The following is a 14768-nucleotide window of genomic DNA, read 5'->3' on the forward strand; positions in this document are numbered from 1 at the left end:
AGAATAGGTTCCCAACCCAGTCAGAAAGGAGTTAAAGAGCTCCTCTGGGCACAATCAGCCCCAACCCAGTGCACCGGAGAGACCTGTCAAACCTGGAGAGGGGCAGCTTCTTAAAAGGGGGGATCCCAGCTTAGTGCGTTCAGAGATAAGCAGAGCTAGAGCTCCCTAGCTCCACAGTGCAGAGACTGCTCATGAGGAAAACATCTGAAGAGACTCTGCCACCTGGATCCACTGGAAATTAGACATACCCTCTTTACTTTGTTTCTCCCTTTTTGTTTATGACCCAGGGTGCTCAATGGGTTAGGGGCCCAGACCTCCTGCACAGAGGCTCTTTCCTTGCAGGAAATTGCTGGGTAAGCCTGGACTGTTTTGTGGGCTGCAGTGTTGATTGGTTTCCCATTTCTGGACTGCTTTACATCTAGAAAGTGGGTTGCCACCTCCCTAACACTTAAGGCTGGAAGCTCACATTCCAAAATCTAAACTGGCTCTACAGTGATGCCTACAGCCAGAGAAGGATGTCTGTGATGAGGGAGGTACCTGATGGTCCCTTCTGGTCAAACTCTATAAACACATCAATACAAGAGGAAAGAAAAAAAATGTAAGAGGAGACTAATCTTTTGGCTCACAATTGTCTCATCAATTTTTGCCCATTGGGTAATTACAATTCATTTTCAGAGGAAAACTCCAATATCTAGAAAAGACTAAAAGAAGAACAGATTTTCCTCTTAATTCTTATTTGATTGCGGAGGGCTTGTGTGAAAAGATATTCATGTATGTACAAATGAACTATAGAAATTATGTCACATAAAGTGTTTAGAAAACACATAAACAGTACACATTCTGTGAAATCCTTTGTCTTGCCAGATGCAACAATAGACCTTAGTAGACATGAGCAGATGTTATTCTGCATATGTTATCTTCCATTAGTGTTTAGAAATTCATGAGGTCTTTTGTAGGTCTTTATGAATCTTCGAATACAACTGCAGCTGTTCTATTCAGAATTATTGAAGACATCCTCACATATTTACTTGTATTTCTGCAAATGTAGAAGGCAACACTAAGATTGTGCACTTATTCTTATGGTTTGTATGATGGTATCAAAAAGGCCAACTGTTGTGACATACTTTGTCCAGGACTCCATGTCTAGAAATACTCTTTTACAAAGCTTTCAGGGGATGCAAGTTTTGGTGTTATTTTAAACAGAGGTCTCAAAGACATTTTTACTTGTTCTGAATATTCTATTTGGTATATGTGCAGCTCAATCATTATTTTCTGGTTTTATAAAATAAAGCTCAAAATAGCAACAATAGCCCAGAAATTCCATTACTACATTACAGTATTGCATGCTCACATTACAGTATTGCATGCTCACAAATATATTCTGGTCAGGTGAAACAAATCACATTGCAGATCTGCTCATGTCTACATTAGAAAATATGTATTTGATCAAATATGTTTAAAATCAAATTAAGTTCAAAGGAGTTTAAAAATTCAAGTTGTTTTACACCAACATAGCTGCAGTCCTTTCCACATTTTGATTGTCCAGCTGGACAACTTAGATCTTTGCTCATTTCCCATTTTTACAGGCTTGCTTTGTCTTTTAGTTTAATTCATTGTTGGTGTTATTTGGTCTGTTAAATCCACTGCTAATCTTGTCATATAAGCATGTATCAATTCCCAGTATCAACCTGCTGCTTATCTTCTTGATGATCCCCTGAACAGAAAGAATTAAGCATTCTGCTTACCTGCTTTCCTAAAGGTGTGATAATATATCAACCTCCAGTCCTTGATCTGTCTGAAGAATGTTTGAAAAACACAGCGTTTGGCTTTTCTTTTCTTCTAATGATGCAAAACAATCACATAAATGCAAAGACATCACAGTGATAAGTGATCAGATAGGGTACTTGCTTAACAGAATACTTCTATAGTTTGTGACAGAAGGTTGCCTTAACCGTAACTTTTTAATTAACTCTTCATTTTAGTAAGTAATTCACAGTCCACTTACAGCATACACAAATTAATATTTAAATGGGGGATATATTGAAATACGATGGATGATACTGAAGTATTTTAAATGTCAGAATACATACACTGTATACATAAAAGAAAAGGAGTACTTTGGCACTTTAGAGACTAACAAATTTATTTGAGCGTAAGCTTTCGTGAACTACAGCTCACTTCATCCCACAAGTACTCCTTTTCTTTTTGCGAATACAGACTAACACGGCTGCTACTCTGAAGCCTGTATACATAAAGGATGCCTTAGTAATAGCACATTCTATTAACATCTAACAATGAGTGCACAAAAGATTAAAGCAGCAGCAAAATCTAACCAAATAAGAATAATAATGGGGGTGTGGCAGGCAGGCTGGAGCAGAATGGCCCATGCAATGAGCTTGGTATCAGTCTTACAACCAAACTCAAGAATTAGCTGTCAGCACCTTTAAACTGAAACAGTCACAAAAAGTGACGAAACAGTGTTTAAACAAAGGACCTCACCTGGTCCTGGGGTAGTACCGAGGAGTTCTTCTGTCCCAGGCTTACTTGGAAATACCCCTTAGAGGGCTCAGGCAAGCCTTCTTAACTGGCCTGCTGGTTTCCTATTGGTCAGTGTCTTCTCCTGGCTCTTCTAGGCTTCTGGAGGACTAATTATGTTGGTAGCCTGGCCTGAGCAGGTTTTCCTTGTGCGGGGGAGGGGGAGATAGCGGGTGGAGACCAGGGTGCTGACATCTGCAGTCAGGGCAGATAAGGCCTGACTGACCCTGTCACAGGGTAGATTTCAATTACCCCCATATAAACTAATCAAATGGCACAATGGAATAAAATTAAGTGAAAATTTCTCAACACTTTAAGTACTCATTCTAAGAGCAGCTGGTTCTAGAGCACACAGGAGAGGTTATCCTTAGTCTTAAGCAACACAAAGAAGCGAATTCAAGAAGTAATAGTAATGAGCCACTAAGGCTATGTCTACGCTAACAGTATTTACCAGTACAGGATTATCAATATACTCTATTTGCAAAGCACTCCTAGTGTGTGGACACAACTACACTGGTATAGTACATCTATCCCCCATGACTGAAACAAGCTATATCAGTAAGAGCTCAGTTTTGCAAGAATTGCTGTGGCTATACCAGTGATGTCTGCTGGCCCAGCTACGTTGGTCAGGGATCGCACCTCTTCACACCCTTACCCAACACAGCTATGTAGACATAGTCTAAGTAACAGTGACCACAATATAATTTGGTTCAGACTCACTGGGGCAGGTAGGGTCATTCAGTGAAATTAAAATACGGGGAATTCAAAACCAATAAAAGGAAATACTTTCCCCACACATGTAATTAGACTGGAACTCTGCCACAGGAAGTCACTGAGCTCAAGAATGTAACAAGATTCTAAAAGGAATGGATATCTGTATAACCATCCAAGAGTTAGCATGATTAATGAGAACAAAACTTTTGGAAGAGATATTAAACCTCATGTTTCAGGGCTTAAGCCATTCTCTAACTAGAGATCTGGAAGAGGCCTAGTGTCTGGGGCAGATTATCCCACATCTGCCCAGTGTGCACAATTCTTACACATTCCTCCAAAGCACCTGGTGCTGGCTACTGTCAGAGAGGATAGTGGATTGGTTGGACCTCAGATCTGTTCCGCTGTGACAATTTCTATGTTCCTGTTTGCTTTTGTACAGTGTAATTCACAGTACAGTGCACTATATAAATGTGTGATGCTATCTGTAGTCACCCTGCTATTGTAATTTTGCTTCAGATACATTCAATAAATAACACAATTTCAAGCACTACTATATTGACAGAACATTTACTTCATTGTATTATACTTAAAAGGGAACATTTTTTTAATTACTTTCTTGATCTTTCTACAATGCCATTTGTCTGCAATCAGTGTCCCTTTTTTAGCCCTCCATCACATCCTCTCATATTCTATTCCCCCCCCCCATGTTCTTTTCCTTGATGTACAGGATGTAAACCGGCAAATTGAAATGTATGCACAGACTGGCTGGTTCGTTGCTCCATGCCCACAGTATTCCTACTATATAATCTCCCAAGGTAGCTGTGCCATTATATTGAATGACATCTTTACCACAGGGAGCAGTTAGAGATAGTGCTCTATCTCTGTGTTAATAGAATGACTGATGAAGAATAAAAAGAACATGCTGATATGCAGTAAGAACTATTGCCCCAAGGAAATAAAAATGTATGCTATGGTGTGCACGATGTGTGACCAGACTGTACATATGATCCATGCTCTGATGCTACTGATGTATTTACTAGGGTCATTGCGGATTTATTTTTAACTTCTGGTTTCCTGCAGATTTCAATGAATTCAGCCTTTTTGTGTTCTCACTTCAAACATATTTTATTTTATTAAATTATTTTATATTTAGCTCTTTATCAACTTTCCTGTTTTCCCAGCAGGCTTCTTTAAAATTCAATTAGCTTTTTGTTGCCTGGTTTTTCTCAGCAGCATGAGTTGGTTTAAAGGCTGAGAAGGGAGTGGGTCAGTCTGAACTTGCAGTACATCTTTCATGCAAAAGCTGCAGTCTATTTTGACTTCTCATATTCACTTTCTAAACTGGTTTCTCGTGCTTCAGCATTCCTTTCAGTAACTGCAGCTGATTTTACTCACATCCCATGTTGAGTACGGAGCACTGGTATTTCTTGCAACATGGCCATTACTTTCGTCAATTAAGAGATGTTCTTTCAGCCTGAGCCCATCATCCTTACACCAGAAGTCCCACTTATATTTTCCCTTGCTGGGGAGAGATAGGAATTTAGTTACACATCAGAGATTCTTTTGTCTGGTGTAAAATGAGTAACATTTGGACCCAGAGCCATCCCTTGGGTACGGTGAATTGGGGCGACTGCTCTGGGCCCTGCGCTTTGTGGGGCACCGTGGGCCAGTGCGACTGGCCAGCATGGTTGGTCCCATAAGTGACGGATTTGTCACTTCTGTCCAGGGCCCTGCACCCCCCTAGGAATGGCCCTGGTTGCACCTTTCTGGTGTGATATCTCAGAGACCCTTCACATGACATCATCTTAAGGGGCTAGAATGATAACTCTTCCCTCCTTCACCCCAAAATGGAATCCTCAGTTGAGAAGGAAGTAATGGTGGCATTATACTCCAGTTATGCTCCATTCCCCTAGCATGCCCCCTTCACCATGGCTGGGAGGAGGAGTGGCATACAGATGTTTCAGGGTGGAGCAGCTCAAACCAGATGGAACGGTGATGTCAGCATTTGGCTCCATCTGTTCACTCAAACCAACACAATTATCTGTTCTTATTGTTCTAAGCTTTTAGGTTTTCCTATATGGTTGATGGAAAAATGTAATGCCTAGTCTAGACACAAGCTTGTACTGGTGTAGTTAAACTGAGACAGACCTCTGCACAGACACTCTTACTTCAATTTATCTTGAACCTGTTCCTAATCAATTTAAGCCAACTGAAATAAAAAGTGCCCAGGACAGCCTTTTGTAGCAGATTAACTAAACAGGTTTAAAATCTCACTTTAAGTCAGACCAGTACAGCTCTCTGTGTAGACAAGTCCTGAGATACTTAGATCCTGAATATCTGAAATTCTCACTGACTTCAGTGGATGTCACAAGTCCTCAGCATCTCTCAGGATCAGACCCTTAAAGTGAAAATTTTGTCTCTGAGCCTCTGCTGACCTCTGCCAAATGGGTCTGATAATGCAAGGTGCTGAGCATTAGTGCAAGGAGTAGATTAGAGGATGTTCAAGTACTTTCAAACTGGAAAGTACTTAAACATCCTCTAATCTACTCCTTGTGTGGAGCACAGCACCTTGCCTGATCAGGGCCATCGAGTTGTTTTTCAGCAGTAGAAACTGAAAGGAAAATATCATCCAAATGTCTTGCACAGTATACATCTGCATTTGTGTTTTATTACACTTGCATACAACTTCGAGACTGATCCTGCATTTTGCCCACTGTCTTTACAGGGAACCAATCACTGCACTATGCAGGCAAAATAATATAAAAAGTCAGTGGGGTTATCAGGAGCAAGTGTTTGCAAAATCAGGAGCTAGATCGTTACGTGGCTAAACTGAAAAAAATTCAGCTATGTAGGAGATGAAACATGCTGAACTCATTTGGGTGTCAGGGTAATGATTTTGATCACCAGTATTTGTTATGAAAGCTTCCAGTCATCGTAAAATGTATTGGAGCTACTGAGAAAATGGAAACATGCCAAATTAGAAAGGCAGAGAGTTCATCTGAGAAAGATAACTTCCAACTGTCAGCTTTTCGCCTGCCCACGCGATAAATGCACTGAAATCTTTCTGCTATGAAAGAACACACAAAAAGCCTTTTCAGTACAAACTGAGGTTCCCTTTTGCATACAACTCCCCTTTGACTTCACACTGAGAAATACTTCCCCATCTGGAGCAAATATTTTATTCTTCAGGGATTCACATTATTCTACTACTTGACGAAGCCAATATTAGGCTTTACATACTCTGAAAAGGGCATCAGGAACACCAGAAATTCAGACACAAAAGAACTTGTGTTTGCTTTGCACCTACCGTACTTATAGAGGTTTAGGCTTTTCAAAAAATGCCATCAAACCCATTGAAGGGAAGTAAAACTTCTGTGGCTTTCAGGAAAAAAGAATAAAGGGCTTTGTGATCCTGGACACTGAGCTAAATAAAGAGATGTTGATATACCTTACACAATGCTTGTCTTCCTCTGAATAGGCAAACCTATTTTAGAACTTAATAGACTATATTGACTTATTATACATATAAACTTAACAACATTAATTCATTGAGGAAGGCAGGTTTATGGCAGGCCAAGTCCGCAGTTCTCTTCATCCAGTGGCCACGAGCCCCTGGAAAGAGATGTACAGGGAATCGCACAGTGCCAACTCTAGATCAAGGGCTGGAATACCAGCCACAGAGAGGTTGTGGAACAGCCTCACACCCTGTTTATTCAGGCTTTATGTGGGTTTGGAATTCCTTCCAAGCAGAATGATGCTTTACTTAGGAACATTTGCTTAAAAAATACTGAGCTCCTGGCAAAACTGAATGGCGTTAATGGGATTTGTGTTAGTTTGGCCCTTCAGAGATACATATGAAGTCAATGGGATTTCTGTGCATGTACCTCAGGGCAGAATTTGGCCCTTCGAATCATTATTATTAATTTATGTTAACGCCCATAGTGTGCTTGGTGCTTTCAAGACACACAAGAGGGCCTTAAATCTAAAGCCATACAGACTGAGGTTGGGGTAAAGGGTACAGTGGTTGAGGTTGTGGTTGGCCGCGTCTTGACAAAATAAGGTTAATAGAACATACACCCAAACACCCTAACCTTAACTCAACGAGAAACCATACAACTTGGCCTAACAGCCTCGCTCTTCATTGTACAAAAGAATGGGTGTGTACACATTGCAAGAAAGGAAAGAGTAATGATTCTGCTGCTGCTTATCTCAAGAGAGGCAACCTTGGAATGTCTATTGATTAAAAAATAAAACAACCCTGGCTTTAAAAATAGCCTGTAAGTTAAGACAGCCTGCGGCAGAAGTCTTAGTTGCATGTACTGTACAGTAAGAGAGTCTGTAGGCAAGTCTCAGTTGCATGTATGTTACAATTGCTTTCATAGTTGCGCCATGGCTTTTTACTGCTACACGTTGTTCACCGAACAGGAATTGTTAAATGGCAGCAGCTGTCCCGGCATAACATGCAGGCTACCCAGACCACCAGGAAATGTACTTACAGGCATATAAAGTCATGCTGCTGCTAATACTTCATTCTTACATCACGCCTTTCATCCAGAACAATCCCAAGGTGCCATATTGGCTAGTAAGTAGTGGTGTGTTTGCGGTGGCTAAACACTGATTTTCTCTTTCTTTAAAGTCTGGTGAAAACTAGCTGAAATAGTAACTTCCCTGGTTAATATTTTCTTCACAATTAGAAAATGAGAAAAATAATAAATAAAAAAAAAGAGAGAGAGAGAATGCATGTTTGTTGCTATTTGTGGTATACCTATGTCTTCTGAACACATACTGTATCAGTGGAGATGACCTTGTCGCCATTAGCTTCCATACCCAGTGTAACCAGTAGGAGATGCTTAGGGCATATACAGAAATAGATTTTAGTGTACTGTAAAGGAGAAATAGATTTTAGTGTACTGTCATTAAGACACAGCTTGGAAGAGGATGAGCGGTGGGAAGAATGGTAAGCAATGCCTCCCAGACCTCCTGGGAAATGCACTTATTTCTGCCCCCCTAAGAGGATGCAGCATATGCTTTTCTCCACAGCCACCCAGCTATGCTGGCTGGTGCAGAGTTGGAGATAAGGAGCATGCAGCATGACCCAGCTGTCTCCTTGCCCCTTTTGTCCAGCCTTGAGCAGACTGACAGTCTAGGGAAGTGGAAGGTCTGCGATAGCAGGTTCCCCCATTCAGTGCCCATCCTCACCCACTCCACCTTGTGCACCAAGTCACTTTTTGACCCTAGGCTAAACATTTAGATTTTCCCCAACAGCGAATATAGCATTTATGTCTAACTGAAGTGTGTGAATTATATTATACAGATATGATCTATACCGATGTGGAAAGTAAAAGAACGTTCTTCCCATGACGTTAACACTGTCTCGTACAGCTGCTTTTGGAGCCTTCAACATAATTCTCTGTGCAATTCATCCAGGTATCTTATTTGTTTTTAGAACTCTGTGGAAAAAAAGATTGCACAGGCACAGTGAAGAAAGTAAACTCAACTTCTGTTTTAATTATTTATAGATCACTTCGGGCCCAGCTCAGTAGTAGTATAAAAAAAAAAAAAGGGGGGGGGGAGCTATATTTCAAAGCTAGTATGCCAGTACTGAGAGTGAGAAATCCTGGACATTTTTTAAAAAATTCAATAGGACTTTAAGGGAAAATGTGTTACTCTTGAGACAGAGATTCATAGAAAGTTATTTCTGATACAATTGCTATCCGTGGGCATATTGTTCATTTGTGTTTATTCCTTTTGCTGATGGAACCCAGAAGCACTATTTTTGTATTTATTTTTTAATAGTTGCTACTAGAACATATAATTCAACCACTACAGGCATTTTTTATTGCCCTGTACCACAATGACTATAATGAATAGGACTGTGAACATCTAGGAGCTTATTTTTCTTGCTGTAGTTGTGTTTCTCCCTTTTCTTTTACTGAAATGTAACTAAAGGAGAAGTTTTTAAAAAGTTTCTAACAAAATGTGGCCTTCTATTGGAAAGAGTAAAAAGCGTTCTTAATCCTGCCTTCCTGGTCACATAATCACACTCCTAAATTTGTCCATCTGTCTCAAAACTAAGTTGTTTCCCCCACAACTCCTATTGGGAGGCTGTTCCAGAACCTCACCCATCTGATGGTTAGAAACCTTCTAATTTCTAGCCTCAGTTTGTTCATGGCCAGTTTATATTCATTTGTTCTTGTGCCACATTGTCCTTTTGCTTAAATAGCTTTTCATGTTCCTTGATATTTATTGCCTGAATGTATTTACAGACAGCCTTCTTTTTGCTAGACTAAACAAACAAACCTCTTTCAGTGTCCTCTCAGAAAATAGGCCCTCCATTTTCCTGATCATCCTCGTAGCTCTTCTCTGCACCTATTTCAGTTTAAATTCCTCGTTCTTGAACATGGGTGACCAAAATGGTACACAGTATTCCAAATAAAGTCTTACCAGTGTCTTGTACAATGGTATTCATACTTCTCTCTCTACTAGAATATATCAAGAGAACATTTCCAAGATCAGGTGTGCACACGGTTTCTGCTTCTGCACCCCTGACTTGCTCACCCTTGTCTCTAGCCCCTTCCTCAGATCCTACAGGAGAGTTCTCCTTAGGTGCAGGGATGGGGGAGAGGAAGATGCCACAGAGACTGTGAACATCTACTTCTTCAGAGAAATCCCTCCACAGAAGTTCCCTTCTGTGATGATCTGGGAGGGGCACAGTCCCAAGATATTAACATCATAAACCAAATCACCTGGTCCTGCAACATAATCCAAAGGAAATTTGAATGTTAAATAAAGAGAACAGAAAATATCTCCACTTAATAAACTGAACCTGTTCAGAGGGGGAAAATATCTGGTAGAGTTTCAATAATTATCAAAACAGATTTGGAGCTCACCAAGACGTCAAGGCTTGTCTACACTGGCAATTTACAGCGCTGTAAATGTCTTACTCAGGGGTGTGAAAAAACACCTCTCTGACTGCTGCAAGTTTCAGCGCTGTAACGCGCCAGTGTAGACAGTGCACCAGCGCTGGTAGCTACGCCCCTCGTGGAGGCAGGTTTTTTAGCGCTCTCCAGAGCTCTCCCAGCGCTCTGCCGCGACCACACAAGCCGCAGCAGCACTTTAGCATTGCCAGTGTAGACTGGCCCTTACAAATGAAGCACTTGAAATTAAAAATAGCAGGAATCAATGGGAACACAACAAGCAGTAAAGCTTCCCACCAATCAATTAATGCAACAAACACTAACTCTGCCAAGCTACTTTTAAACAAATTATCAATACCTAATAAAAACAATCTAGTACATTTCAAACCAATGAAAATAAACCAGCCAGATAAAGCAGCTTAGCCTATTCTAGGCGATAAAGGAGAATACTTTCTCATGCACAATCCATTTCCCCTAAAAGTATACACCAATTCTGACTTAAAAAGAAGGAATGGAAAAAGTATTGAAAGTATGGAATGGCTTAAGTTATACTAAAGATTCAAACATCAATTTATGCTTCTAAATCTAAGTATTGCTATTATAATTTCTCTTTAATTTCCTAATAAGAAGTCAAAGACACTCAAAAACAAACATTTGATCACTGATCATGTTGTGGGGTGGGTTAAACCTTCTTGTTAAGGGTTAGGCAAAACTGCTGGCTTTCATTCAGGATGAATAATAGAAGTGACTGACGTAACAGCAGTCTCCAAACCCAAACCACAAGCATATTTTTTTTAAAAGCAGAAATAAGAGGCACATGCAAGGGTGCTCAGAAAGTGGAGAGACTTGGGTAGAAGGGTTTGCTGGAAATTGTTTGATCAGAAGAGTGGGTGGTACATCTGGCCTAGTCTACACTGAAAACTGAGGCTGCACAGCTATGTCGGTCAGTGGTGTGAAAACTATGCCAACCTAAGCCGCAGTGTATGTCAGACCAGATGCACCACCCACCCTTCTGACGGAAGAATGGTTCCATCGATGGTGTTCCTACACCTACAGTAAAATCCCTTCCAACAGCGTAGGCAGCTGCAGACATACTATGTGTGTGAGCACACAAAAGGAGAAAACAGCCTGGACAAGCACTGTATGTAACCTTGAGAGAAGCTAGAGAGGAGGCTTCTGGGTCTGGTGTTGGTAAAAGAGGTTTTTTTGCTTATAATTCCAAGCCTATCTCCTGTCTGGTTCCTCCTGTATTCTGGGAAACAGCATTTTGTACATTCTTTGTAAATAAAAAAAGATGACATCAAAGAAATACCTGACTACGATCAATTTCTCCTTCTCATTGGCAAAACCCACAACACCCTGAATTCAGCTAACCGCTCAGGTGAAAGGGGGTAGCAGCCTTCCCAGATAAGGAGTTTTTGGTGTTGCTGAGGAAGGGAAGATATCCACATTCTTTAGAAATACAAATACCATCCCTCCCCTCCTCCCCCTCCCCCAATCCAACATTTGTTTAGTACAAAGTGTCCTTGACGTTTTTCTCTGTGGAACAGATACTGGGGAAGCTTCCTTTTGTTTCTTCTCGCCAAAGAACAGCTATGAACAGAAGATAGTGGTAAAAGCAAAAACTGGAAAGACCTAGAATTTGCCTCAACACCAGCAGAAGCTACACACCCACCCACAGAATGACAGGGAAACAAAACTCAAAGAATTTTCCCAAACATGTTTTCTTGTGTCTAAAGGCCTCTCCCCATGACTCCATTAGACCCCCTGCTGGGCATTCTGCTAGGGCGGAACTCCCCTCTCCAATGCAGGAACTGAGCTATCAAAGCCAGATTGACTGGGTTGTTTTTTTAAACCCCTCCCTTTTCCCCCAGGCATTTTTTCCAAATATAGGGTCAAAATCAAGGATAGATCCCAGCCCAGCTATTGTGCTGGGCACTGGACATCTCCAGGGGGCGAAGCTGGGGAAAGACTCCTCCAACTATGGACATGGAAAGACAGCTACATTTTGCTTTGGTTACATTAGCCCCAACATGCTTCTGCCTGTGGGGGCAGGTGCAGGACTGAAGGATCCACCCGCTCTAGCAGATCCGTTGCCCCCCCCCCCCAGCCACCTAACATCTGTGCTTTGCTACACAAGGAACCCCCACAGAGAAGCTGTGCACCTCCTACACAGCTGTTTAAATCCAAACGCCACCCCACACCCTGAACAGCAAACCTGTACCAGTTCTGCTACCAGGGCTCTTCTGTGAACACAGCTGTGTGAGCTGGGTTTGCCACATATTTTCTACTTCCTCCCACTTAGCAGTTTGCACAAAGACAGCGTTCACCCTACTGCTAGGAATGCGGGTAACAGCATCCTTTTTGGCGGCAGTGCCACTCCACAGCCAGCCTTCAAGGGGCTAAAAGCAAGACAATGGTGGGTGTTGTATTCTGCATTACATCCTTTTAAAGCAACTAGTACACTGCTGCAGCTATAGACATAAAACTAAAATGATTATAATAATCAATAGCAGTCCCTGTGGCATTGAAAGCATCCCTTATGCAGCATTCCCAGCCATCATGGCTAGACATGCAAGAGTTCTGAGATCATTCACAGCCAATTGCAGCACACTACATTTCAAGGGGAGCACAACATTTTACAGCCAGCTAAATGGTGAGAGATTTGTATTATAACTCTTAAAATGTAGAGCTGGTCACAAATTTGCAAACTAAACTGTTTCATTTAAGCAAGGTCTTCTTTTCCCCCAAAATAAAGTTTTACACAAAAATTGAGACACTTGAGTTTTTTTGTTTACTAGGGAAAAAAGGCTTGTGGCTTTTATTGCATTTTTTAAGATGTAAAATGATCAAAGATTTATTGAAGTGTTTTGTTCACCAGCAACCAGGATTTCCAGTTTTTTTTTTAAATCCTATTACTAAAAAAACCAAACAAAAACAAACCCACCCCACAGCTTTTGGCAAACTAAAGTTATCAATCATTTCAATAATGTTTATGGGGAAAGTATTTGGGAAAAAGCATTTTTTAAAAATCATTTTCAAGTGGTTCCATTTCAAACATTTTGAAATTTTTAAAAAAAGGAAACTTCAAAGTTTTTGAAAAACTAGTTTTGGATTCTCCCTAAACCCACAAACTCTATTAAGATCACATTTCTAACCCTTTTAAAATAAGTGGTATTACTAGAAATAAATTATTTTTGTTGTGCATAACTATCAATTCTGCTTTAGCACCACTCTCTTGGTGTCATAGGACATGCCCGCCCTGTAGTGTCCCCTGTGGAGTTAGTGTGGCACTAGAGATATTCCCTGCCTCAGTTTCCCATAACTCCACTTCAGGCCTTCTTGACACCTCCTTGGGACTGGCTTATTACAAAACCGTATACAAAAAGGATCTACAACAAAAAGTTCCAAATAACGAAAAGGTGCTTCTTGCTTTCATCGTTCCCCTGCCCCTAAACTCTGTTCACAGGCCCCTCAAGGTTATTTCTCAGGCTCTGTCTCTCTCCTGATGGCACGAGCCCCAGCCACACTGCTGGAGCTGGATAATTCAAGAAACTATTGTCCCTCTCCTTACCAGGAATCCCCAGCTCTCCTCCTGGAGTTGGGCTTCAAGTCACCCCAGTGCAGTACTTTAGCCAGCTTCTGCCTCAGCTGCCCCTACTCAGCCTTCAGGCTCACAGGGTTTAACAACTTTCTCCTGCTGGTGTCTTCCTTGTTATTAGGGAGAAGACAGCATTTATGCTGGTCCCCTTCTCCCAGTTCATCCCCAGTTGTTTGGGTGACAGGGGAGACTTGCCCTCCCCTCTTTGCTAGGCTCCCTAATCCTTGGCCCTTAAAGAAACAGAAATGGGATTTTCTCCCAAACACTTCTTACTGGGACTGCTTCCTCTCTCCTAATATCTTCCAGGTCATTGCATCTATAATCAGACATTTCAGTTCTTAAAGAGCCATGGCAGGGTGGACAGACCATTAGGCAGTACACCCTTAAGGGAACAACTACTCAGTCACACTCTGACAGTGTGACTTTAAAACTGTATTGAAACCCAGGAAACTAGTTTTATGGAGTATTTTTAAATGCATGGAGGTAAAACTTAAATCCCATGGGTGAGATATTGGCCCCATTAAGTCAATGGTAAAACTCCTGTTGCGTCCATAGAGCCAGGATTCTGCCCAACTGTGTTAAGTACATGGGTGGGAGACTGAAGATTTGTATGGTATTTTAAAACACCAGCTACAGATTATTCCCTCTCTTTTTGGCACCTAGGAGCTTGTTCCCAACCTGAGTATTGGTGTCTTCTGAGCTCCACCCTGAGATAAATGTGAGTAACTAGTCTGCCTTTAGTTCCCTTCACAGTCAGTGGCAATCAAAGAATATTGTGCATCTATCAGTGTGCAAAGACCGGTCCTTTATTAATGGTCAGGACCCAGAAAATGCAGATATTTCAGACTGCAGCTTAAACTGATCTGGGCAACTGAAATAATAAAGGTCAAAGGAACTACTTTCTAGTCTCTACTTACCATGCATGCAGTGTTATCATTTACAATTAAACATGACATTTCAGTAAACAGTGCTCGTATTGAGGCTAATAGAGCACACAGGAG

The sequence above is a fragment of the Lepidochelys kempii genome, chromosome 9, assembly GCF_965140285.1.
Source record: "Lepidochelys kempii isolate rLepKem1 chromosome 9, rLepKem1.hap1, whole genome shotgun sequence".
NCBI classification, from domain to species: domain Eukaryota; kingdom Metazoa; phylum Chordata; order Testudines; family Cheloniidae; genus Lepidochelys; species Lepidochelys kempii.